Source organism: Neofelis nebulosa, chromosome 2, assembly GCF_028018385.1.
Source record: "Neofelis nebulosa isolate mNeoNeb1 chromosome 2, mNeoNeb1.pri, whole genome shotgun sequence".
Lineage (NCBI taxonomy): Eukaryota > Metazoa > Chordata > Mammalia > Carnivora > Felidae > Neofelis > Neofelis nebulosa.
The window spans coordinates 148,614,520-148,639,078 of NC_080783.1; the positions used below are offsets into that span (position 1 = coordinate 148,614,520).

The window sequence follows — 24,559 nt, forward strand, 5'->3', positions numbered from 1 at the left end:
TAAATATTATTATTTATAATATTCCAAGGAATATTATTTCCTGGGATGGCCAAACTATCATATCGTGATTGCAGCAGGAATGCACACAGAGGTGTCTGGCTGCCAACAGAAGTTAAAGCATTTGATATCAGGAAGGGTCTCAGAAGGGATGCAGAGAACATTGTCTACGAGGTTTCTCACTCGATAGATCAGCACGGAAAGCTTCACTCGTGTAGTCACGTGCTCATTGCCTGACTCTGGTGGGCAGATTCCATCCATGTAACATACAATTAAAAACATTTTTTAAATTTATTTATTTTATTTTGAGAGAGAGAGAGGGAGAGGAGGAGGGGCAGAGAGAGAGAATCCCAAGTAGACTCCAAACTGTCAGCGTGGAGCTGAAGGCAGGGCTCTAACTCAAGAACTGGGGGATCATGACTGGAGCCAAAATCAAGAGTCAGACATTTAGGGCACCTGGGTGGCTCAGTCGGTTGAGCGTCCGACTGTAGCTCAGGTCATGATCTCACAGCTCGTGAGTTCGAGCCCCGCATCAGGCTCTGTGCTGACAGTCTGGAGCCTGCTTCTGCTTCTGTGTCTCCCTCTCTCTCTCCCCCAACCTACTTGCATTCTGTCTCTGTCTCTCTCAAAAATAAGTAAACATTAAAAAATAAAAGAGTCCGACACTTGACGAACTGAGCCACCCAAGCACCCCTAAAACATCTTTAAATTTCTTTTTTAATGTTTATTTATTTTTGAGAGAGAGAGAGAGAGAGAGAGCAAAAGCGGGGAAGGGGCAGAGAGAAAGAGGGAGACACAGAATCTGAAGCAGGCTCCAGGCTCTGAGCGGTCAGAACAGATCCCAATGCGGGGTTTCGAACCCATGGACTGTGAGATCATGACCTGACCTGAAGTCGGATGCTTAACCGACTGAGCCACCCAGGTGCCCCCAAAACACTTTTTTAAAGGGGATAATGTCCCTGTTTAAATTGGCCAGGCAGTGGTATAAAGGACGAAATCAAAATTCTTCGTGGCCTTCCCAAGAGTGGCATCACGCTCTTTGGAGAGAGAGGGAAGGGAGGGGCGGAGTTACACATGCTAGAATGTGCTGGGCTTGTGCCACAGCTCCTCTGGGATACAAGACGGCACAAAACCTCTTGAAGCCGATGGGAGTCCAAGGTAAGCTGCTTCACAAACACTCAGCCAATAATAAAATGTTTTGAAAAGCACTTAAGCTTAATGGGTTGAGGTGTTAACTCAGTGGAAGCGTCTGTTACTATGGAGAGGGACTGTGACAACAGGGCAACGCAACGCCACAGGGCTGGAAAGGGAAGGCCATCAGGAGGAGTCACGCCTCACACAGCAAACACATAACGAGAGGGCCTCCTGTACACAACGGGCGGCCACATCGGGCCCCGAATGATGATGATGTCCCCATGGGACGTGCGATCGGCACCAGGATGGTCTCCAGATCCCCTGACGCCTGTTGGCTCGAATCAGCCTTCTTGAGTCGCTACTGTCTCCAGGCCCTCTCTGAACCAGACCTTCTAGGACCCATACTGATTCTTCCAGTCCCCTTTGGCCGTTTGCTCAGAAGCTAAGGACCATGCTGAGACATTGTGAAATGCATAGCCTGGTTCGGGCCTGCTGGTGTCACGGGCTCATGTTACATTCCGCCAGAATCTCTGACACAAGGCAGGCCATAGAGACATCACCAGGCCCAGGAGGTTCTCCTGCAAGAATGATTTTAGTTCCCCACGACTACTCACTTGGTGATTAGTCTTTTTATAATGCTGTTTCCTATCAAACATAGCATTGCCTTTAAAAGGATTTCAGTCTCCAAACTTCCTGTGATTGCATCATACCCTAAATGCTCATGTTCTAGCACCCATGCCATCTGGCAGCCATTCAAGTTCAGGGGCTGTGCATCAAGGGGGAAAACTGGTTCATCCTAACGCCATTTGACACAGGCCTTCCTGACAGTCTTCTGTGGTACAAGACACTGGGAGAGGCTGAGTCATCAGCCAGCTAAGTGCCTTCCTGACCCATACTGTTGAGTCATCTGAACAGCATTCAGAACCGTTGCTGTTGGCTCGGCAACAACTTAATACTCTGAAATTTATCCTTCATCAGGAGTATCCAGTCTCCTAGTCTGAGATTCACACCATTCTTTGAAACAGATAATATATTTTTTAATGAAAGAACAAAATAACATAATTACTTATCTACAGAATAAACAGACCTCTGCCAGCCCAGGTAGAGAATATGAGAACGAGGGTTTGATTTTTTTAATTACACACAGCTTTTGGATAAGGGTGGTCGAAAGGACACTTTATTCCTCTCCCTGTCGTCATGATTGCTCTGTTGCAGCTAATCAAACTCTAATTCATTACAAACTGGGACAAAAAACAGAAGAGAAAAATAAATAATGGCTTCCACCAGCCCTTAAGCCCTATGGGAATCGCTGATTAAATTTGGCACCTGGGCCCTGCTAGAATGTGCCCTCCGTGAGAGCAGAGGCCTTGTCTGGCTTGCTTACAAATGTATCTCCAGCACCAAGGTGAGCACCTGGCACATAGGTATCTGCTCAAGGAATGAATGAATGAACGAACAAACGAACGAACTAGGCCAGAGCCATCAAGAGCCGCAGAGAGGCCAAACGTCATAGTGGATAAAGTATGCAATTGAGATGAAATGCCTTGGGTTGAGTCCCACGTCTTCTGACTGGATGAACTTGAATAAATTACCTCACTTCTTAGAGCCATTTCCTCACCGTAAAATGGAAGTAACAAAATTATGTATTGCGCAGGACTATTTTGCACATCGAATAATAAAATTCCTGTGAAGGTATTTCATAAGAAAGTAGCAGTTGCCCACACTAGCAAACTGGAAGTTACCTTATATCCCACTGGCTCACGTCCTCCCCAGTCCCCCCACCCCTGCCTTAGCTACATGAGTCATCACCCAGATAGCTCCTGTCCCTTCCTGATGGACTCCCTGCCTTGAGCCTGGCTCCCCTATGGCCTCCTGCTGCCAATAAGCATCATGGGTAAGTAACCACTGCCACTGCCCAGGACCTCATGCTCAGAAAGACCCCATACTTGAGGTCTAATGCACCATGGTTGCCATCTTGAAATTCTTTTTTTTTTTTTTATGTATTTTTAAAAGTTTATTTATCTATTATTTTGAGAGAGAGAGAGAGAGAGAGAGTGCACAAGTGTGGAGGGACAGAGAGGGAGAGAGGGAGAGAAAGAGAATCACTGCACGGTCAGTGCCCCAACATGAGGCTTGAATTCACGAACTGCAAGATCACGACCTGAGCCGAAGTCGGACACTTAACTGACCGAGACACCTAAGCACCCTTCCGTCTTGAAATTCTTAATAATTTAGTGTTTTGGAAGTAAAGTCCATGAGACAATGACCTGTGTGCTGAGGACTGAGGGCCTTGGCTTATATGGGTCACACCTTCCACCACCTCCTACCTCCTGGGACAGTTTCTCAGCCACCCACTTACCTGTGTCCTGGCACCGTAGGCCCTACCCAGCCTCCTGCCTCCTTAACCCCTTCCAGTAACCACTGCCAACTCCACCAGCAGCAGGGGGCTGGTCACAGGTGTGAGAGGTCAGGGTTGGGTGAGCAGCCCTCACAATGCCTGGGGGTGGGCATGATGATGGCTGCCTCCACCCTAGGCTGACAGTGCATTTGGCAGGGACTTTCTGCAGGCAAGCCTTGCAACTAGTACGTCCTGACACAGACATTGTGATACCCTTTTGGGGGGCAACTGCCTGCCGAGGTGGGGGGCATCTGGCCTCTGGGAAGTAGAGATGCCTGACTCCACCTGGAGCTGGGGCACAGCCCATTAGTCCAGCAGCTTCTGGGAATGGGATCCCAGCAGCTAGTGACCACACGTGTCCCAAGTCTTGGGGTAGGGCCCCAGGATTCTGTGAGGGTCTACACTTGCCCCATGGATATCCCTGTGCCTCACAAAGGTAATATTAAATAGCAAGTTTAAAAAAAACACCATGACAGGTTGAGACTACCGAATAAAGGGAAAAAGCTCTTTTCTTTTTTTAAGTACCATTAACAGCAATTTTTTTTCCTATTTTTGAATAGGGAGCCCCACTTTTTATTTTGTACTGGGCCCCCTAAATGACCCTCTAAAGCTTGCCCTTGAATGTGTCACTCATCTGTCAGACTCCTTCATTACTTGTCCATAATGTGGGTCATAAAGTTCAAGCTTCCTGGCGAGGCCCCCAGGAAGACCCTTCCTCGTCTGGCACACGGTGACTTCCTCGGCCTCATTCTTTTCCCCTCACCCACGTGTACCCTTCTCCTTGGCCAGCTTGAAAGATTAGTAGCTTCCCGAATGTGGTTGTCACTGGTCCTCACATATCCTTCCCTGTTACCATTCCTCTACCCCCACTTTTATCTGACAATGTCCACTCAAGCCTCCCTTCCCTTGATGGCCTTCCCTGACTTCCCCAGACCTCCAGACTGAGTTAGGTGCTCCTTGCTGTGCTCCTACATCAGCCTCCACTCTCAGGAGAACCTTGTCATGACCCTCATCACTCTGTCCTATAATCCCTGAAGTTCCTACCTGGCCTTTCCACCCGACTCAGACAACCTGGTCCTGATAACAGGGATCATGTCTTTGGGAATTTCTATTCCTAGCACCAGTTAAAGTGCTGCTACTTTTGGGGGAAACTGAATTCAATACTAAGCCGGACATGCTGGCCCTCTCTGCTCGTCCCCTTCACTGCCTGCTTAGGGAGATGATCTGAATTAAACAAATCACATCAGCCACTTTCTCTAGAGAGAAGAGTCTTTTCAACAACAGAGATTCCCAAGGTATGCTTTTAAACCTATTTTATAGACCTACCGCTTTCTGACCATGACCCCTTGGGTTTCAGCCCTTGCTTATCACCAAGCCTCAGCCACAGAAATTGGAGCTAGAAAGCACTGGACTAATTTTCTTAAGAGAATGAATCATTTTTTCTCTTTAGCACATTCATAAAGCTCCAGCAACTCAACCCCAGGGGTTAGCTCTTCCCTCTACCATTTTCCTATGGAGATTAATGCCCCATCTATTAGGATTCATGATCCTGGACCCAGAATCTGAACATAAGCTATTTGATCATCTGGTCCTCATTTTATAGTTTCAGGAGGCCAAGTGGCAGCTCCTGATTCTGACCTCTGGGACCTTGCTCCTTACACTGCTCCACATGGGCTCTTGTGAACCAGGAATGCTATTTCCTGGCTTTTAATTCACTCTTTTGCCCATCTCTCTTTGAAGATACAAAGTCATCCTTGCTTCTAGGTTTCTTTTTCTCAGGATCTCTAGACCATAGTGGAATCCCATCAAGTGTCTAGTAAGTATACCAGCCAGTACTAAGCGAACGAGGATTCGGTCATTTTCAATTGTCATTTCTCACCGGTGCTTCCCCACCACTCCCCAAACGTCCATCAGGTGGTTTGGTAAAAGTTGGGAAGAAGGACGGATCAGACTATTGACAGCTATCGGTGACAAGACAATATAGTTTACTTCACTAATGTGGGGGAGAGCCGATGATAAAGAAACGATCCTTGATGCCACGTAATATTGACACAGTAGCCACACAAACCACATTCATCATCTCCCTAAACCAGCTGTCTCCTTGCTCTTGGGGGCAGTGCAATTGCTGCCGCCATGATGTCATGAACAATCCCCTCCTTATTCCACCACCATTCACGGATTCGTTAATAAGCTAGTAAGTTTCTGTTCCAGGCAGAGAGCAGTATGCAAGTCAGAAGCTTTCCAAATAGTCTGGAAATGGGTAGTTTTATGGTACACATCCCTAGTCACTTTGCTAACAGCCTCGGCTTTCAGAAATGTCATTAAATATTCCTTTCAAGAAACACATGAACCCCTAAATATGGCCCTCCTCCTCCTCCTCCTCCTCCTCCCTACCCCTCCCACAGTCTCCATCCTTCAGGCACACTCTCAACTCCGAGAAATGTGGCCAGGAGAGAGCGAGACTATTTAGTGTGATGCAATACAGCCTGCTCAACTTTTGCATAGCAATTCAGCAAACACAGTTTTAAGCATTCAATTCTACTTCTACAGCTTCTTAAAATTCCCTGCAATATAATTATACTGATGGGAATGCAGAAAGATAATTGCTTTTAGAGGAAAGTTTCTCCTTTGTTCCATGTTCATCTGGCTTCCAGAAATGGAACAAGAGCCCTTGAACAGCAGAAATACGCATCCATGTGTCTCTAGTTATCATTTATTTACAAAGATAGACCTTGACAAATGTAATTTGTTCAATAAAATTAAAAGGATGCACGATAATTCACTTAGACAAAGAGACTTGAAAGGGGACGTCATCGGCAACAGCGCCGTCCATCATTCCAAATGATCAGCTGACTTTGAAGAAGTGGCAGGTGTTCCCCTTTTGGAATGCAGCATTGAAATAGTATTTAGAAGGGGGGGAAGAAAGAAAGAGAGCTCGGAATTGGAGCAATTCTTTATTCAGGCAATAATTATACAAATTAGATCTATGAAAGCCAGAGAATGACTGTGCCTTGAACCCTGTCTGTGTGCATAGAACAATGGGGAAATTAATAATTAAATCTATTACATATGCTCATAATTCAATACAAAAGATACCTCAGTAGTTCAAACACTCCTGTATTTTCATTTGAATAAGGCTTTCACACATTCTCCTCATTATATATGTATTATATTTTAAATTTAACAGCTTATTTTGTTGCCTTTATGTTTGAATTAATAAGGGCACACTTTAATGCACTAATGGGGAAATGCATTAGCTGGCTTTGCAGACATAACTTTGAAAAATCTCCAGTTTCCCAAGGGTGAAATCAATTTGCCCCATAACGTGTTGTCTCGCAGACACATCTGGAATCTTGGAAGAATAGCTCCCCTCTACAAGCTTCTGATTTGGGCCCCTGGATCTGAAAGAGGATCCCCAGAGTAGAAACCTTTGCTAAACTGAACAGACACCTCAAGATCATCTTCTGGATTCTGCAACGGCTTGCCCAGCTATCACATGGTTTTCCGTGCCTGGCCCATGTTAGTTTTTTCAAGGAGCAAAAATAATTCGCCTATGAAAAAGTAAAGGTTTATTTTGAATCCAATAATTCATTTTCTTTTTTTCTGCTTTCTCACTCTCTCTCTCCCTCTGGCTCCCTCCATCTCCCTATTTTTAACTCTCCTTCATACTACTTCTGAGCCATGGAGGGTAGTAAAGCAATGGAAGTTAGAGAAGACAAAAGAGAGAGAGAGAAAGGAAAGTATAGAAAGGAAAGTATAACGTAGGGTGAGTAATGGTGGTGGGGGGCGGGGGGGGGGGCGGCTTTCACCACTGCTGAGGCACCAAGAATTACTGGGGTTCCAGCATAGGGGGAACGCTGGTGAAGGGAAGCCCTAAAATCCAAGAGGGCAAAATGAGGTCACAAAGTGGGGGTCCCACTTACTTAGAAAACAGAGGGAGTGAGTCCCCTGAGGACTGAATGCTAAGGATATAACCAATGGAAAACAATCCATCCCCCTGCAACCAGGAAAAGAGACAAAGAAGTCGGTTGCTGAGAGAGAGAAAGAGAGGAAGCCTAACCAAATGTTCATATTTTGGTGCAAAACGCTGCCAGCATACCCGGGGCGCCCAGGCCCACGCGGAGGCGCCGCTGCCACAGCGGTATGACGAGGACCGTGCCTTCGGAGGAGCGGAGGAGCGACAAATCCAATGATGCTAATTGCATTGCAGATTTCCAGCATCATTAGCAATTCTTAAAATTACATTTGCCCTGCTTAAGTTCTCTATTTCCACGTTGGTATACGGAGGGGGCAGGTCTCCGAAGGGGATGCGGGTTACGAAGAAATTCAATTGGACACATTGGCTTCAGGTGTGCGGGTGGAGGCAGGCCAGCAGGGATTCACAGCCCAGGAAAAAATGCTTGTTTGTCTTATTTTAAATGCTGATTGCCGGGAGAATAAACAAAACCCGCAGCTAAATGGGCCTTAAAGGAACGCTGGGAATTTTGGAAAGAAAAAAAGCCTTACCGAATAACGGCTGGAACTAGCCCTGTGGGTCCTATGGTGACAAGCACCATCCAAACACCCCGAGCGACAGAGGAACTTGCATTTGAAATAGTTGGTGCAGAAATAACCACTTCTCCCCTCTCCTTTTGTTTGTTTGTATTTAAAACAAATGAATAAAATCCAGATGAATTAGTGTTTTTGCTTTGTTTGTTTGTTTCCTTAAAGAGAACATATTTGCTCATTAGGAGAACTCGACAGCCAGCTCCAGAAACAAAAGCCCCAACTCCATGTCTCTTTTGGCAAGGACACCTTCCCCCAGCATTCCCCAGCTCAAGCCCCTCCGTGCTGTTGGGACAGGAAAGGAGCATCCCAAGAGGAGAGCAGAGGTCAGAACCTGCCTCTCCCAAAGCTTTGAGGCCCTGATGCTGGGGCAGGGCTCTGCGCAGCTGGGACTTCCACTGTGGAGTCATTGAGAAGCCACCAACGCCACCCCCTCACAGGGTGGCCTCTAGTCTGAATCTAGCAACAGAAAGGGGGCCAGCTCCCGGGTATTTTTCCAACAATTTATGCCATATAATTAAATTGCTAAGTATATATATATATATATATATATATAACACACACACGCTTAGAAATATATATTATATATACAGCTCTATATATAAACACACACATACAAAGTATGTATAGCTTTTAATTGGGCCGTCTTTTAAAAATAATTAAGCCAGTTTTAATGAAATACTGCTTAAGGCTGCTGGCAAGTGAAGGAGCCATCTTGTGCAGAGCATTAATAAACTGAGTCATTCGTACTAGAGGATGGCTAGCCGCATCGGCCAATTCACAGTATTTACTACCAGACGAGCTCAGTTCTCTGCCGCGGGCCCAGGACCACCGTGGGGGGGTACTGAGGCAAAAGCAGCAAGTCTGGGCCTCTCCTGTTCACTGTCTCATATGGTCCTCAGCGCTGCAATGCACTCCTGGCCCTGAGCTGGATGAAGGGTTTGTCTCCTTCCAGACAGGATCACAGCAGGAATCCAAGTCCATTCACTCTGCCTATGGAAGGACGAGGTGACCAACCACAGAGGCTGGTGAGACCTTCAGAGACCTTCAGATGCCTGTGGGCATACTGGACCAGGACTGAGAACAAGTAGATGATCAGTTTCCTCTTCCTGTGTCTCAGTTTCCTCATCTACAGAGTGAAAGGTATGTGCTTGTCAACCCCATAGTATCAGTAAGATAAAAACACAGTATTATTCAAATGCAAGGCGCCGACGTGTTAATATTTCAAACTCAACACGAGGGTAGTACACACCTTAAGCTAACACAATGTTATGTATCAATCGCATCTCAATAAAATAGGAAGAAAAAAAGATAAGGGTAGTCATTATTTTATTTTTAACATTTATTTTTGAGAGAGAGAGGGAGCGTGAGCAGGGGAGGGGAAGAGAGAGAGAGAGACACAGAATCCGAAGCAGGCTCCAGGCCCTGCGCTGTCAGCACAGAGCCTGATGGGAGCTTGAACTCACGAACCATGAGATCACGACCTGAGCCAAAGTGGGACCCTTAACTGACTGAGCCACCCAGGTGCCTCAGGGGTAGTTGTTCTTTAACAGCACATGACCATCTCTACACAACAAAACAAGGCATTTAGATAAGACTGTTTTTATATTTTCGGTAGCAAGAAGTATTTAGAGGCGAAGGAATGTCTGGCTTGGGTCTTAGTCAAAGGGATGGTTGACACAGTCTCCCATTCAGAAATCTTTACAAACCTGCTGACTTCCACCAAAACCAGAGATGGGCATGCTGCCGTGCACAGGTCTGTTCCGACAAGATGCTACAGCAACGTTTCTTGACGGAAGGGGCCTGTGTGAGACTCCCCTTGAATAAGGGAGGAAGCTGACAAGCCCCCACATTACCCTGTTTATTTATCCCCAGTGACTGGCTACATCATGAAATGCTCTCCTCCAGACTCCTAGGAGAGGAGTTCCGGATGGCTCAGGAAGTTAAGCATCTGACTCTTGATTTCAGCTCAGGTCGTGATCTCACGGTTTGTGAGATGGAACCCCTAGTGGGGCTCTGAGCTGGCAGCACAGAACCTGCTTGGGATTGTCTTTCTCCTCTCCCTTTGCCCCTCCCCCTGCATGCTCATGCGTGTGCTCTCTCTAAAAATAAACAAATATTTAAAAAAAAAAAAAAAAAAGAGTCCCAGGAGAAGAAAATAAGCCATTTACCCTCTCTTCCTTTCTAATGAGGAGAGGACATTGTAGCCCCATAAAATGAAGGAGAATACTAGTAACTCAGGGAACTTTCTCCTAATCCCACAGTGAGAAAAGCTGGTACTTTTAGATGTCTGTAATCAGCAAGGTGAAAGATTAGAGCAGTGGCTTAGATTGGATCACGTGAAAAGCTGTCATATATTAGCCTTTGCTATTTGCCAGGAGGGCACTTCATAGCATGAGTTAATAATCTTCACCACAACCCTATGAGGTAGGTAGTAGTATTCCCATTTTACAGAAGAGGGAACTGAGGCTCAAGAAGTGAAGCAACCTGAATTGCTTGAGGTCACAGTCCCAGAGGTCACGGATGTCAGAGGCAGGATTCCTCCACCCCAGGTCTGCAAACATGGGGGCCCTGGTTCTTGTAACCCTTCCTGGTCCTCCCTCGCCCTTCTCCTTCCCCTGGGACTCTTGATGCTCTGTCTAGTGTCTCTTTATTCTTACAGCTGAGGCTAATGTAGTTGAAGTTTCCATCAACTTTCCAGGCCTGCACTCCCAGGACACAATACTTCCTAGTCAAAAGGCAACTTCTGGGGCAGAAAAAAAAGCTGCCTTTATTCACAAATCACTTCCAGATCTGACAGCCCTGGTAAACAGGGAAAGCATAATACCTGAATGTGCATACAGCACTAAGGAAGGAAAGGGACCAAACTTGGCTCCATTCTTGACTCTCCAGAATGGGGAGGTGGCGGGAAGCCTTGGTGTGGGGAGGGACCCCGGATCCGGCCTAAACCAGGGCCTGAGGGGCAAGACCAACCAAGGGACCTTGGAGAAAGGAGCCGAACTGGAGGAGTGAGGGGGATGACCCAGTGGGGGCCAAGAAGCCATTTGTCTGGATGCAGCAGAGGAAATTGGCCAGGTGTAAATGGTGATGTGGACGTGAGAGAACAGCAACTGACTTTGAAGTAGGGAAACTTTATTGCGATTTGAGAGGCTGCTGGGAATCTCTGCGGGATCCTGACGGGCACCTAAAAGAAGAGGGGCGGGGACCCCTGGGCTGCGGGAGGCGCGCCGATCCCCGCTCCCCCGACCGCCTCCAGGGGGCGCCCGCGGCGCAGGGCCGGAGGAGAGGCCAGTCGGTTCGCACCTGGCTGAATAGCGTCGTGACACCTGAGCCGGGCACCTAAACTCCCTGCGGCCCCACAGACCCCGCGACAATCTCTCTAGGCCGGCTCGGAGGCGTCCATCATGCAAGCATACCGTGTATGACGTCTGCAGCCTTTCAAAAGAGAAAAAAAGGGAGCTATAGTTAGCATCCCAAACCCCTGGAATGATGCCACTCAAGGCAAATGAATCTTTACTAACACAGGGGGCGGGGGCAGCGAAGAGGAACAAACACGTTTCGTCCTTTGGGGTTTAAAATGCTGAACTGGTGAATCCTAAAACCAAATGGGAGTATGACTCCCATCGCCAGACAACACCAGGGCTTTCCCCAGAGGGAAGCCGTGCTTTTGATGGGAGGACAGGGTGGCGAGAGGTGGCCAGCCGGAACCCCAGCCCCGAGTGGAAAGCCCGAGAATTCCGCGGCTCAGCGGCGAGTCCTCTCCACCTGCGACCGCTCCTCGAGCCGCGAGGATGTTCCTGTGGCGCCACCTAGTGTCCGAGGTGCAGACAACGCCCTGGCGAGAGCTCCTAGGACCTTAGACTCAGGCCACCCGACTTTGGATTAGGCCTGTCATCCTGAGGACGAGTAACAACCTTAGGCTGCGCAAAAAGCTTCCCAAGACCCCTGTTCCTGCTGCCACCAAAACTAAGTAATAAATTTTCCAGAATAAGTGGAATAAATGACGCCTCCTTTCAGTGAGACGTCCATGAGGTGATGTCTGGTTTTTCCTAAATACAATGGCAAGTCGATTATTAATTCATCCAGAAAAAATATAGATGCTGTCATCGTATAAACATGAGTCCTAAGCAGAACTGAGCCTCAGACCATCTGGAGGAGCCGTCTGAGAAACACTGAACTAGAATTTTGGGCGGGACAAAGAAGAAGCTTTACTTTTAATTTAATGGCAAGTTGCAGACCTCCAGAGAAGAAGATTCCACAATGTAATGGAAAGAGAGATCTGGGAGTCAGGATACTGGGGTTCTGACACTGGCTCTGCCCCCAGTTATATGTGTGACCTCGACCAGGGGCAAACAGTTTTTACCTCTCACAACAATGCTGTGAGGTTCAGATTACTATTTCCACATGATAGATGAGGAAATGGGGGCTCCGAGAGGTTACCCAAGGTCAGGCAGCTGGCCAGTGTCAAAGGCAAGCTTCAGACCCACCTCAGTTTAACTCCAAAGAGCACCCTCCTTTCACAACACACCAAATCTGTCTGTTTGGGCTTCCTCACCGACACTATGGAGGGGCTGTGCAAAGTGGTCACTTGGTCCCTTCCAGATATAGCAGACTCTGATCTAAGGTCTCAAGGGTCCCTTAAAACCCACTTCTAGTGCTCACAAACTCCACAGTGATAACAAAAGGGCCTTTAAAAAGGATTTTTCTCCCTATAAGAACCATTGGACTTTATTTTCAGCTATGGGCAAGGAAACACCAAAACAGAGGTGTCGGAACATCAAGCCTCCTTTAAAATTTAGGACTGTGGGAAAGAGGAGAAAATCTGCACAGGGCATTGAGTGACAACTTATGGATCCGGGTCAGAAACCAGACCTGCGGGGTGCTGCTTATCTCTTGAGCCACTGGCCTCCCAGGGGATAATTGCCTTCTGATAATTGTTTAGACTTGATAAATACAAGAAATCAGGCAGCCGGCAGTTTATCTGGCTACCAGTTCAGATCTGGACAGAACTAGATTAAGGAGTCAGGCACATTTGCAATAACCTCAAAGATAAAGCCTTCCTATCTGAAGCAGTTTATCTCCTCCTCAAGGGTCATGTTGCCCAGTAACTGCCACCTCCAAAAGTCGGAAGGGAGAAACACACCAAAGGGCTCCAGATCAGCCCCGAGCCTTCTCTTGCTGCTAATTCTTACAGGTCACCAGCTTGAGAGCAAGGGGGTGGTACTCTGCCCTTGTCTGGAAAGCCCGGGGAAATATGTTGTCCAAGTGGGACCTGGGCAATTAGGCCCCGCCACCAAGGTCACCTGACTCCAAGGTCAATGGTTTTCTCATGGCTCTTCCTCTATCTCAGAGGGACAAGCTAAAGGAACCTCAACTGTCACCAGCAAAGATAAGACCAGGAACTACAGCTCAGATCTTGGATGCTGCTGAGCTGCACACTCACCATGTGACCAAAGGCCACTTAAAACTCCTCCGGACCTCAGTCTCCTCAACTCTGAACTCAAGGGTTGAAGCAAATAATCTCTGAAACCCTCATTGAGACATTTCAAGGACCTGAATCAAATAGGCAGGTACCCTTCTCCCCATCTCCCTCACTTGCACTCTCCCTCCACCTGCTTCCCAGCCTAAATTCCTCTCATTCCCTGAGCACACTTCTCTCAATGCCTGGTCACTTCCCTGCACCCTCCAACCCCTCCCATCTGCTAGCAGCTGGCTCTACCGGGTGGCTGGGGAGCACTGGAAGAGCATCCCCTCAGAAAGCAGCCCCCCTGGGAGGACCTCTGAGCATTTTGCCTGGGGTATGGACACAGCTTTTATTATCCACTCATTACCAAGAAGTGAGGCCACCTGTTGTCCCCCCCTCCCACTCGTCTACCTTCCAAGGGCAGCTCTTCGGCTTCCATAATATTCTGCCGGGGGACAGCAGGACATCTTCTTCAGACAAACTCACTTGGGGTCAGATACTGAGGCAGCCCCACCCCTCCTTCACATGCCAGCTCTGGAGAAGGGGCTCCATTAGGAAAGCAATGCGCAGCAAACAAAAGTCATCTTCAACTTCCCTAAAGGCCTGGCCTGACACCATCTCTTTTAAAAGAAAAAAAAAAAAAAGAAAACCACATTGGGAGCCTTTAGGGGACTCATAATTGAGCTGTATTCCAGGAAAGAATTTTCTAAAGAAAGGAATAAGGCATTGTTTTTCCAAGAACATTTTCTCCCTCAAGAAACTCCAAATTAACTAAGAATATTGTACCTTATTTTCCTTTTGGTTGCAGAAGAGGCCAGGGAAAGAGTATGATCTTTTTCAGGAAAGAGAAGTCCCACGGGGTTGAGGTAAATCCTTTGTGGAGACAGAACAGTCTACTTCTTTCAGAGCTGCCCCCACTAGGCTGGCCCCACAATAAGCATTTACTAGATGTGGTTAATTGACTGGAGGCAACGGTCAGATGGATTTATTCAGGAGAGTAGATTACAAAACTGGGTGCCAGCAAAGACTAGCCAGTCCATCAGACAGGCTAGCCTACTCATCAGACGGCCTCACAGCCACCTCCCTCTCTGCCAGCCTCAGACGAAAGCCGGGGGAGAAAGGTAACATATGCCCTATCAGGAAGGCCCTCTTCTGCCCCCCGGGAGCCAGAGTGCTGTCCCTGGGTGCCTCTGTTCTGTGCCTTCCCTCTGAGCAATGATTCATGGCAGATATTAGAGAGGAAACAGCATCCTTCAATTCTTTCTACCATTTCTCTTTACAGGGTTCTTATTAAGCAGTATCTTCAAACTTATTTATGTGATGTCATGCTAGGAAGCAGTGCCACTTTCCATGAGCACCGAATTCAATATAAATAAGAGCCAAATAAATGCCACACGATCCCCATGCAGGATCTTCTTGGGGAGGCAGGACGGGGAGCCTGGATAATCCCAGAGAGAGGTGGTGAACTCCGGAAGATAACCAGATAATGGAAACTTGGCTTCTTGGGCAGTTGAAGAGCTCTCCTCGCCTCTTCTCTGAGTGATTACTCCAGGGAAGCCAGCTTCCTGCTGGAGCACAACTTCAGTATGCTCTTAGAACCAACTCAGAAGCAGGGACACAGAATCATAGGTGCTGCCCATTGCCAAAGGGCCAGGACATTACCCTTCACATCCTGTATCTGTTCTTTTTTTGGATGTTGTAAAAGACGCACAGATATATGTCTTTTATCCCTGTTTCCATATTGAAAATGAACGGGCCGGAGAAGTAGGGAAGGAGAAGAAGCTAGCCCTGGAGCACGTCAAGGGCCAAGCACTGTGTTGGGAAATTGGTGAGGGCCCAAGCCCTCCAATTTTGGCCAGTGGGGAAAGGGAATAGTCATCACCAATTCCTTTATATTTGAATAAATGCACATATTTGAAAATGGCTTGAGCCACAACCAGACATGGGTGGGGAACCCCACAAGGTCTCCATGTCTTCTCTAAGAGCCCCTCTTTCTTCCAATCGGGTAGACCTCCTTTCATCCCCTGCTAATAGATCATGTAGTTCCCTTTGTCTTCAGTACCTTCCCACTCTGCGCTCCCTCATTCCCGACCCCTTTCCACTCCTCGTGACTCATTTAGACATCACCCTCAAGAAAGCCTCCCCGATTCTCTCCTGTCCAATTTCAGCTAGGTGGGCACCTGGATGCATAGACATCTTGTATCTCGTTTGCCACCACTGTGTTGTAATACTCTGTTTATTTGTCTGCTTCCCCAAGTTACTGTGAGCTCTTTGAAGACAGGGTCTTTTCCGTATTTGCACCCCAGCATCTGTGCATTGAATTCTAGGCTACCACTTGCCCAGACAACCCCTCTGTGTTCTAAAACAAAAGATGTTCCTTTCGGGAGAATGCAGGCCCATTCCTCCTACCCACCCCCTACATACGCAATTGGCCTCCAAGCAAGACCTGACCAGTATGCGACTCTCCTGTTCAAGTCGGAAGAAGATGCTCTTTCCCCCTAGTGGCTGCAGCCCTACAGCAGGCAGCAAGGCCTAGTCAGGCAAACATGAGCTGGATTTCTGTACTCACCTGCCCCTGCTTCCAGGCAACCTGCACAACTGTACTGGGTGGCCCTGCTTGAGTCAGTCACTCAGCCATGACCACGGTGGCCCACTTCTCCTGACCTCTGGTTCAGCTTCCAAGACACCGGGCTGCTTTTCCACCCTGTTTCCTACCACTCCCCACCTAACCACAGCTGCTCATGAGATAAATAGCTGATGTGTCCCCAAAGTCACGATGCCCCCATGAAACCCAAACACAGCATCCAGGAGAGAGAGACTGAAGACTTCCCGTTTCTTCCAGGTTCATTGCTGGCCTGCATTCAGGCCTAGGCGCGGGGGCTCGTTTGCATGGCTGGTTTGGAGCCCTTGGCAGATGAAAGTGTGCAGATAGTTTTATATGTGTTGCCTATCATTAAACCTCCCCTTCAGGGTTTCTTGTCGCCTTTGGTTTGTGTCTCAATCTGGAGCAAATTGAAGCAAAGGTTTAGGCCTCTGTGTTTTCTTGGTTTAATTAATAATTCATAATAAAATTTAATCAAGGCATAAGCTTTTGTGCAAGGTTATAAAACACTTTTATTTGCCCTGGAGATCAGAATGACCACTTTCTAAATCTGTGAAATGATTTTTTTTTCCCAAATGAGGAAATTTTACTCTCAACTGTAAATTTCAGCTGTTTGCCATATGTAACCACAGAGAATCTGTTTATTGACTTAGTATATTAGAAGTAGTTAGGCAGGAAGAAAAATAAACCCAAACTCCAGACGGGAGAAAGTGCGGGGAAGAAATGAAGAGCTGGAGTAAAGGGTCTAGCAAAACTCTAGCCTCAGAAAATAAGGAGACAAATGTCTGAACCCGCCTCCCAAAGGAGAAGACAGGGAGAGTAACCAGATTGGGAGCCAAAGACAATGGCTGGATGGTAATCATAAACTAAATCAAGATCTTTGGAGAGATAAGCCAAGAGTGCAACAGGGAAAAGGCGCCGTGAAAGGATATCAGACACTGCAAGGGGTCCCCAGGGGGGTATGGAGTCCTGCTTGTTAAAGTCCAACACAGGGCAGGTTTCCACCTGCCTGGAATAGCAGAAAGGAATTCTTGCCTAATGGCAGAGTAAGAATCTAGGCAAGGGGTAACTCAAACCCCCATCTGTGGACAAAGCCAAACCACTAGGAAAGCAACTTAGAAACACGGATTCCTCAGCATCTCCTTTAAATGCCTTATAAAGCTCTGCAGGTGACTCATGTGCAGCCAGGTTTGAGAACCAGTGTTCCAGATGACCTTTCAAGGATCAGCACTCTCTGAGGTTAAACAAATTAGAGCCAGAGAGGAAGGACAAAGTTGATGCAGAAGAATTAGACACCAGCCATGGATTTAGGCAATAATGTGTGATAAGAATTACTCTGTAAGAATTCCTGTAATAACAACATGTTATCAAGTGTGTGACAACAATCCCGAAGGAAGGGAATTATGATCTTCGCTTTACAAAGGAGGAGATGGAGTGTCAGAGAAGTTGAAGGGACTGGCCTAAAGCCATACTGCCGGTGAGCAGCAGGGATGGGTTTCTTCTTAGAGCACCACCAGAAGGAGACTTTGCAAAATGATAAATTGTGGCTCACAACATGCTTAGAGTACACGCATTTCTCAGTCTTCAGTGTAGCTTGATGACTTCACACTAAAACACGGTTCAGGGAAACTAGAAGGTGGGGCAAGGGAGATACCATGCGGTCCAGATACGCACACTGATGGCCCAGGGAGGCAGGAGAAATGTCTGCTCCTGACGCCGTGGGACGGCAACCTGCATGGACCCCATATGGGGGACCTTGGAACAGCACCGTTGGTATCCCATGTGGACTTGCAAATATTGCCACTGGCCCACCCACCAGAGTTAACACTGATATGAGGCTGATGTCCCCAAGTTCTCCAGATGGGGAAAATTCTTCCCAACTCAGCTCTCATGCCAGGAGGCTTCAGAAAAGCCTGTCTTCAGTGTGTCTACCTGATCCCAGGTATTTCTGAGAATCCCCGAGGAACGTGTCCATGTTCCAGATGTCAGGCCTATCTGTCACTTGTCACATTGTTCCATTCTCTCTCAGTCTCCTCTGTCTCCCTCATGGCGTAGGCACAGGCCCCTCACCTACTCCCCCAGAACATAATCAAGACCAGCCTATAATATCAAGATTATCTGAAGCTTACAGATAGCAGAAGGGAAGTACAACATAGAAACAGAAAGCTTAAACCCTGTTGGGAGAGAGAGTCCAAGCTATCTTTGTTCCTATCTTCTAACTTGCCCCACGTTTCAGGGACTAGCCTAACTTTCCCCCAGTTAAATGCTCTGACTGTGTCCCTTTATTAGAACCTAGGTTGCCCATACCTTGCAGGGTAAAACAAGAGCTAGAGACATCTTAGGCTGGTCTCCAAGTCAACGGCAACTCTGCGTACAGAGAAGACAACCCCTCGCCTTATTTTACAAGCCACCTAGCTCCTCTTTGTCTGGAGTCTCTCCAGTCCAAATAGACTTTACTTGAACATGCCTCAATGCCCATTAAAGTGCTTCCTCCAAAATAAAGCACCATTTCCCTCAAGGATGAATCATATGGTTGCAATGAGTACGTCTCCATTTCTAGTTATCATGTTTCCAAAATTGTGGGGCACCAGCTAAGTTCCAACAACACCCTTTTCCCACTTCCACTGAGCAGAGCAGAAGGGGCCAGGCTCATTCCTTCTGCCCCGCATACTCTTTCTGGCAGTGGGCAGGATTGCTTTAAATGTTTGTGGGTTGGTAATTTTTGGACTCATTTGCAAGGCAAATGCAGACTATCTAAAATTAAGGTTCGGTGATGTGGGGCCCTAGCTGAGGATTTCTTTTGTTTATTTTGTTCTAAAACCACAGTCTTTCTCTACAAGATCATTATTGCAGACCTCGCAAGAGGGCTGATGGCTTTTATTCAAAGTCTGTGCTTTCCTCCCCATAAAACCTGGATGAACATGTCCTACTGGAAGGGACTGTCAAGGTGGGGTGGTTGGCTGGTTGCTGCTAAGTGCCAGTGCTGCTGGGGACAAGTCCAGGCTGGGAAGTTGGCCTGGCCTGGGGGCTGGTCTCTGTGCCAGTGTTATGGGTCACAATCCCCAGTGGGGAGGCTTTGGGCTGATTCCCCTTAGTGAAGTGTGGTGGTGGAGAGTGTTTGGTCAACTTCAAAGCCCCACGCAACTTCCTCAGCTCTTTAGTTCAGATTCAACCCAAGTCCCATCCGAACGAACGTGGGAAGTGGGGGCAGGGAGGGGCGGTGCTTAGTAAACTAAACTTCAACTGAGTTTACTCTTGGCAAAACAGATCTTCCCGAGTCTCAGGGGGGAAAAGCGCAGCTTAGACAGATGTAAACAGGCTCTGAGACCCTTCGGACATCAAATAACACTAGCAAAACAACGTTTAGATGAGTTAAGTGTAAATCAATCAGAAACATATGGACTACATTTCCCTGAAAATACACAGGGGTTTACAAATTACAGGCACAGGGGTTTGGCAAAAATGCAATTCAGGTTTTGCCAAACCTAAAATGTTTGGAGAAGATTTAAAGAAAGTAGACTGACCCAAAATGCCTTCAACTTCGCCCATCCCTGACACTGATAATATCCCACACAACCACAAGCATTTAAGTGCATGGGTTTTAAGAGATTTATATGTTGAATAAACTTAACTACTCACAACAAGTGGAGATTCTTTTCCAGACGAACGTTCAGAGAAAGCTGGCTGCCAAGTGTCTGTACTCACAGAAGGCAGAAAACATCTACCTTTTGAGTTGGGCCAAGGAGATATACCTACACGTTTCAACTTGCAACAGAATGAAATATGCTAAGCTCCGAAGCCTAGAGTTGCATATTCATGGAGCACAGGCTCCACTTTTCCACAGCCCACGCTTATCTTTCTGTCTTCGCACGACTGGCGGTATGGGTCCCCGTGTAGGGACAATATGTTGATAAATTCCCTAGAGTCTCTGTTGCACGGTGACTCTCCCACATGTGGCAGCGGGCCATGACCGTTTCTGTCTCAGAGGGAGGTTGTCCCAGTGGAACTAGGGCACCCAGCACCCAAACGTTTAGCTTTTGAGACTCCAGAGTGAAGACAAAAGGTAGGACAGACCTTACCCTAGGAGGAGGTCAAGGCCCCACACTGGCTTGGAGACAGTGAGAGCAGAAGGGAAAGAGAGGACTAAGGAGGGACCCCTGATAAAGCCCTGCTGTGGCTCTGCTGCCCCGCAGAGGTTCGTCTCAGAGGGTCCTCCCTTAGGGGAAAGAGGGAACCACCCAAGAGGTAGGAGAATTGAAAACGAAAGGTCATCTCTGCCCTTCCTTCCTGTGCCGCAAGGGCCAGCTGGCAGGGGTGGAATTGACCCTCAGTGTGGGGAAGGCCTGTGACAGTCCCAGAGTTCCCTTAGTTTAGCAGCAGCGTGGGTAGGCAGTGGAATTTCCTGTAGACCCTCTTCAGAAGGAGCCTGGAAGTCATTAGGGTCTGTGACCAAGGGTAGGACGGGATGATACAGTCCTGGGAGGCTGGCATAGACAGAGGACCTGGGTCAGGGGCCACCTCTCTCTGCTCCCCACTCCCCCCACTCTCCAGCTGCGATCATGAGCCACTCAGAATGGGGCATAATCACCAAGGACAAAAAGTCTATCCAGCAGTCACGGGAAGTGCCAGCCGTCAAGCAGAATAGGGATTTGAAATGGAAAGGACGCTGATGTAAACAAAACGTAACCTTTCTTGCACCCTTGAGCTGTGGTGGGAGAGTCTTGCCTCCTCAGGTGGATAAGGTCACAGGGTTGAGCAGACATACCCTGACCCCTAGGAGGCAGCCAAAACTCCCCCCCACCCCCGCCCCACTCCACTCCAGGCTGAGGAAGGAAGGAGATTTGACCTGGTCTTCAGGGGGGTAGGAGAAGTTGCAGATTGCAACGGAAGGAACAAAGGGATCATGAAGGGACCTGGGCTGCGTGGATAACCCCCTTTTGTTGTTTCCTCACAGAATCTCAAATGTCTGAGCGACTGATTAGGGAGATGGCGTCCATAGACCTCTTGACGTCTTCCCACCCTCCACATCAGAGAAGGCCCAGAAGACCCCAGAGAACCCTCCGTAGTAAAGCAGGCATCACCGAGAAGCTGAGCCTCTCTTGTTCTGTCACTTTATGGGGACCGGAGTCCTCCTCCTGCCATCAGAGACCCTCAGGGCTAAGACTGGGCAGGGGCACTGGGCCAAGGGAGCAAGGAGGCCCGGCAGGTGCCTCCAGCAGGGAGGACGGGTGCCTGGTATTTCACTCAACAGGGCGGGAGTTTAGTTTCCAGGCAGAGAAAATGCAAATAGTAGCAATAAAAATTACAAAGGATACAAACACCTTTTTTCTCACTTACAAAATGCCTGCTCCTCTAGTGGGAGCCTCTGAGGGGAGGTTTTGATAATTCTGTGGGTTGGTGGTTGACAAGTAGGGACAAACTGGCCACTGAAAAGAAAAAGGGCTCCCTCCATCCCTAAGGGTAGAAGCTGGAATTTGTCTTTGGGGCAGAGGCTTTCTTCCTTTCCAGGTGGTTCCTTTCGGTGACTCTCTGAGTCATGCAGGAGTCACTCAGGTGTCTCCCCTGGTCCCGACCTTGGTGAAGCTCTCTATGATGCAAAGACTGTAATCTATACTAGGGGCTTTGGAGCAGAAAATCTCCATTATTTTGAGAGAACCACCCAATAGGAAACTACTTGAGAGAGACAATTTTATTGTAAATAGGAGGGGGAGAAAAAGTTCTGTTGGAGCTTGAACTTGAAAAATAAAACAAAAGATTAAGTTAAGCTTTTAAAACTCTCCAATCTAACACAAGTTATAAATACAACTATGCATTAGTTCTTACTGAACAAAAAAAATGAATTATTTAAGAAAAAATTTTTAAAAATATTTGTACAACAGCTTTGTATTTTACTTTGATAGCCAATCGCACAAAGAGACATTTTCACAAAAGTATGCAAGAGGGTTATGAATTTCCCCAAAGGCTTCTCATGACTGTTTGATACACACACTTTTTCTTTGAAGCGCCTCTGGTGTCCCTGTCTCTGCCAATTTTTTGTTTTCCCATCATTAACTGGTACACCCCGCCATGCCCCTATTTTTGACAGCTTGCGATGATTTGAGCCATTCTCCAACTTCATTCTCCTTAATGCCACGAAATCTTCCATTGCTTGCAAGATCTGAAACTTGACTTGGAAATGGATTTGCATCATTTCCACTGTCCTGTCAGATATTTATAATATCCCACAACCATCAGGAGTCTGATCCAAAAGGGGCTTCATTCTGTAGTCGGGTGGGAGAATGAGACGGTGCGTGATCACGGGCAAACATTTTTGCATTTGTCACGACTTTCATTTCCCTAAGCAACCTTCTAGCTACAGGGGCTCCAGTGATGAATCCTTGAATATAATTCTGCTATAATTCTGCTTATGAACATTGGGGAAAGAAATAGTACATCCCTACAGGAAAGGTTGTTGTTTTCTGTTGTTTTGTTTTCTGAGCAAGAGAGAGAGGGTGCAAGTGAGCAAGGGGTGAAGAGAGAGAGAGAGAGAGAGAGAGAGAGAGAGAGAGAGAGAGAAGCAGGGCTTGTGTTTTACCCAAAGTGGGGCTCAGACTCACCCTATGTGGGGCTCGAACTCAAGAATCATGAGATCATGACCTGACCCAAAGTCAGATGCTTAACGACTGCGCCACTGAGGTGCTCTGGGTTTATTTGTTTTTAACTTTTCCTTTTTCTCTCTCCTTCTCCTCTTGGCCTTCTTGAGGAGAACATCCAGCAATGTTAGTCTTTAGTCTAGGCCTGAAATTTGCAGTTGAGAATAATTCCCAGAGGTCTGCATGAGCACCGTGGCAGTTCGCCAGAATAGGTCAAAAGTGATTTGAGGCCAAAGCTCTGGGTAGCAAGAGAGCTCATTTGCCTGGGTGTCCATGAAGCCAGAATGAAAATGGTGAGTGGTCGATAGTAACAACATAACTGATATCTTTAACAAGAAATAAAGGGGGTCAACAGAAAAGACTTGTATTTGTTGCTCCCCCACTGCCCGGTCAAGCCCACCCTGAGGGCAAGCGTTCCCCCATATCCCTGGGAAATCTCAGGCTACCCCACAGCTTTACCTTTCCATTGAGGTAATTAAGTCTTCTGGTCACTTCTAACCACAGGAACAGACACAGCCTGAGCTAATATGTCCAGTTCATGTAATAAACAAAATACCAACTCACTTCTGTCACCTACAGTGTGCTCCTGCTTCAGGCTGGAAGGTTCCAGCAGTAAAGGCAGAAGGTGAGGGGTGGAGGCAAGCTGGGCTCTTCTATTTCCTGCCAGGAGAGCCACAGGTTTACTCTTCTCGCAACCCCCTCATGGAAGCAGAAGAAGGCTCTGTGAGAGTGAAAGGGGGGCGAAAAGGAGGAGGGGGCACGGAGACCCCTCCCGTGGGTTGGGTGTGGTTACCTCTGACTTCGGTGGAGAGTAATCTCTTGTCCAAGCGGAGACACTTTTAAGAGTGAAAGTGGACATGCTTTATAATTACACCAGAACGGCAGATACAAACCAGGACTGTCCTGGACAAACGAGACTAGTGATCACCCTACTTAAAGTGGACTTTCTCTGGCTCTGCTTGGATCTTCCAGCTCGTCTGAAGTTCTGCTGACCCAGGCACTGCACCCTCCCCCACCAGATGCTTCCATCCCCCACCTGCCTGCGGACCTCTGCAGACCTCTTCCCCATAGGTTCTCTTTTGGGGTCGCACCGCCCTTCCAGGAGGGTCTCGTCGATCTGGAAGACAATTCCAGTCCACTCTCCTAGGGGACCCCTCAAGTCCACAGAACACACGTTCACCACCCTGCTGGGCAAGGAGGAAGGTGCCACAGAACACATATTTCTTTTGAAAGAAATTTTCTCTCCAGCCTCGGTTACTCTCTTGGCCTCTGAATCTTCCGATTGTCAGTTCATTGTTGGAACACCAGTTCTGGGCCACATCCTTTCACCTCCTGCTTTGGCGGCCAGCATCTTACTATGAAGACATGGACGAAAATGACACTCATTGTCTTAAAGACTTCAGCTGAAACTACCTTTCTGTGGTAGAAAGGGTCTGTTTTGCTAACCTTTTAGAACAGCAAAAACAATAGTAACAGAAGCAGTCGCTCTCCCTTCGTGTTACTATAACACGGTGACTACGCTTCGGGCCAAAGGGATCATCTCATTTAACCCTTACAACAACCCCAGGAGCTAGGTGTTATTATCATCCATAGTTCAGAGATGAAGAAACTGAGGTCTAGAGATCACACAGCTGATGAAGAGCAGAGATTCATATTTATGTTCCTCTCACCATAGACGATTGTGGAAATTCAGAACTTTGGCTTTATGGGGAGACTCTGCTCATGGTAACTGTTTTGGGGTCAACTAATCATGCACCTTTCTAATGTAGGGTTTGGGACCACTGAGG

General features: G+C 47.6%; 1 long non-coding RNA gene across 4 annotated transcripts in view; it reads right to left on the reverse strand.

The window, feature by feature from the left end:
- The window catches only part of LOC131504428 (uncharacterized), a 32,617-nt gene extending 12,591 nt beyond the window's left edge, over positions 1-20,026 (reverse strand). For all 4 annotated transcript variants that reach the window (XR_009257993.1, XR_009257994.1, XR_009257991.1 and 1 more), the window contains exon 1: positions 19,780-20,026. This is a non-coding gene — a long non-coding RNA (uncharacterized LOC131504428). The remainder of the gene's footprint in view (positions 1-19,779) is intronic.
- Between the last annotated feature and the right edge of the window lie 4,533 nt (positions 20,027-24,559).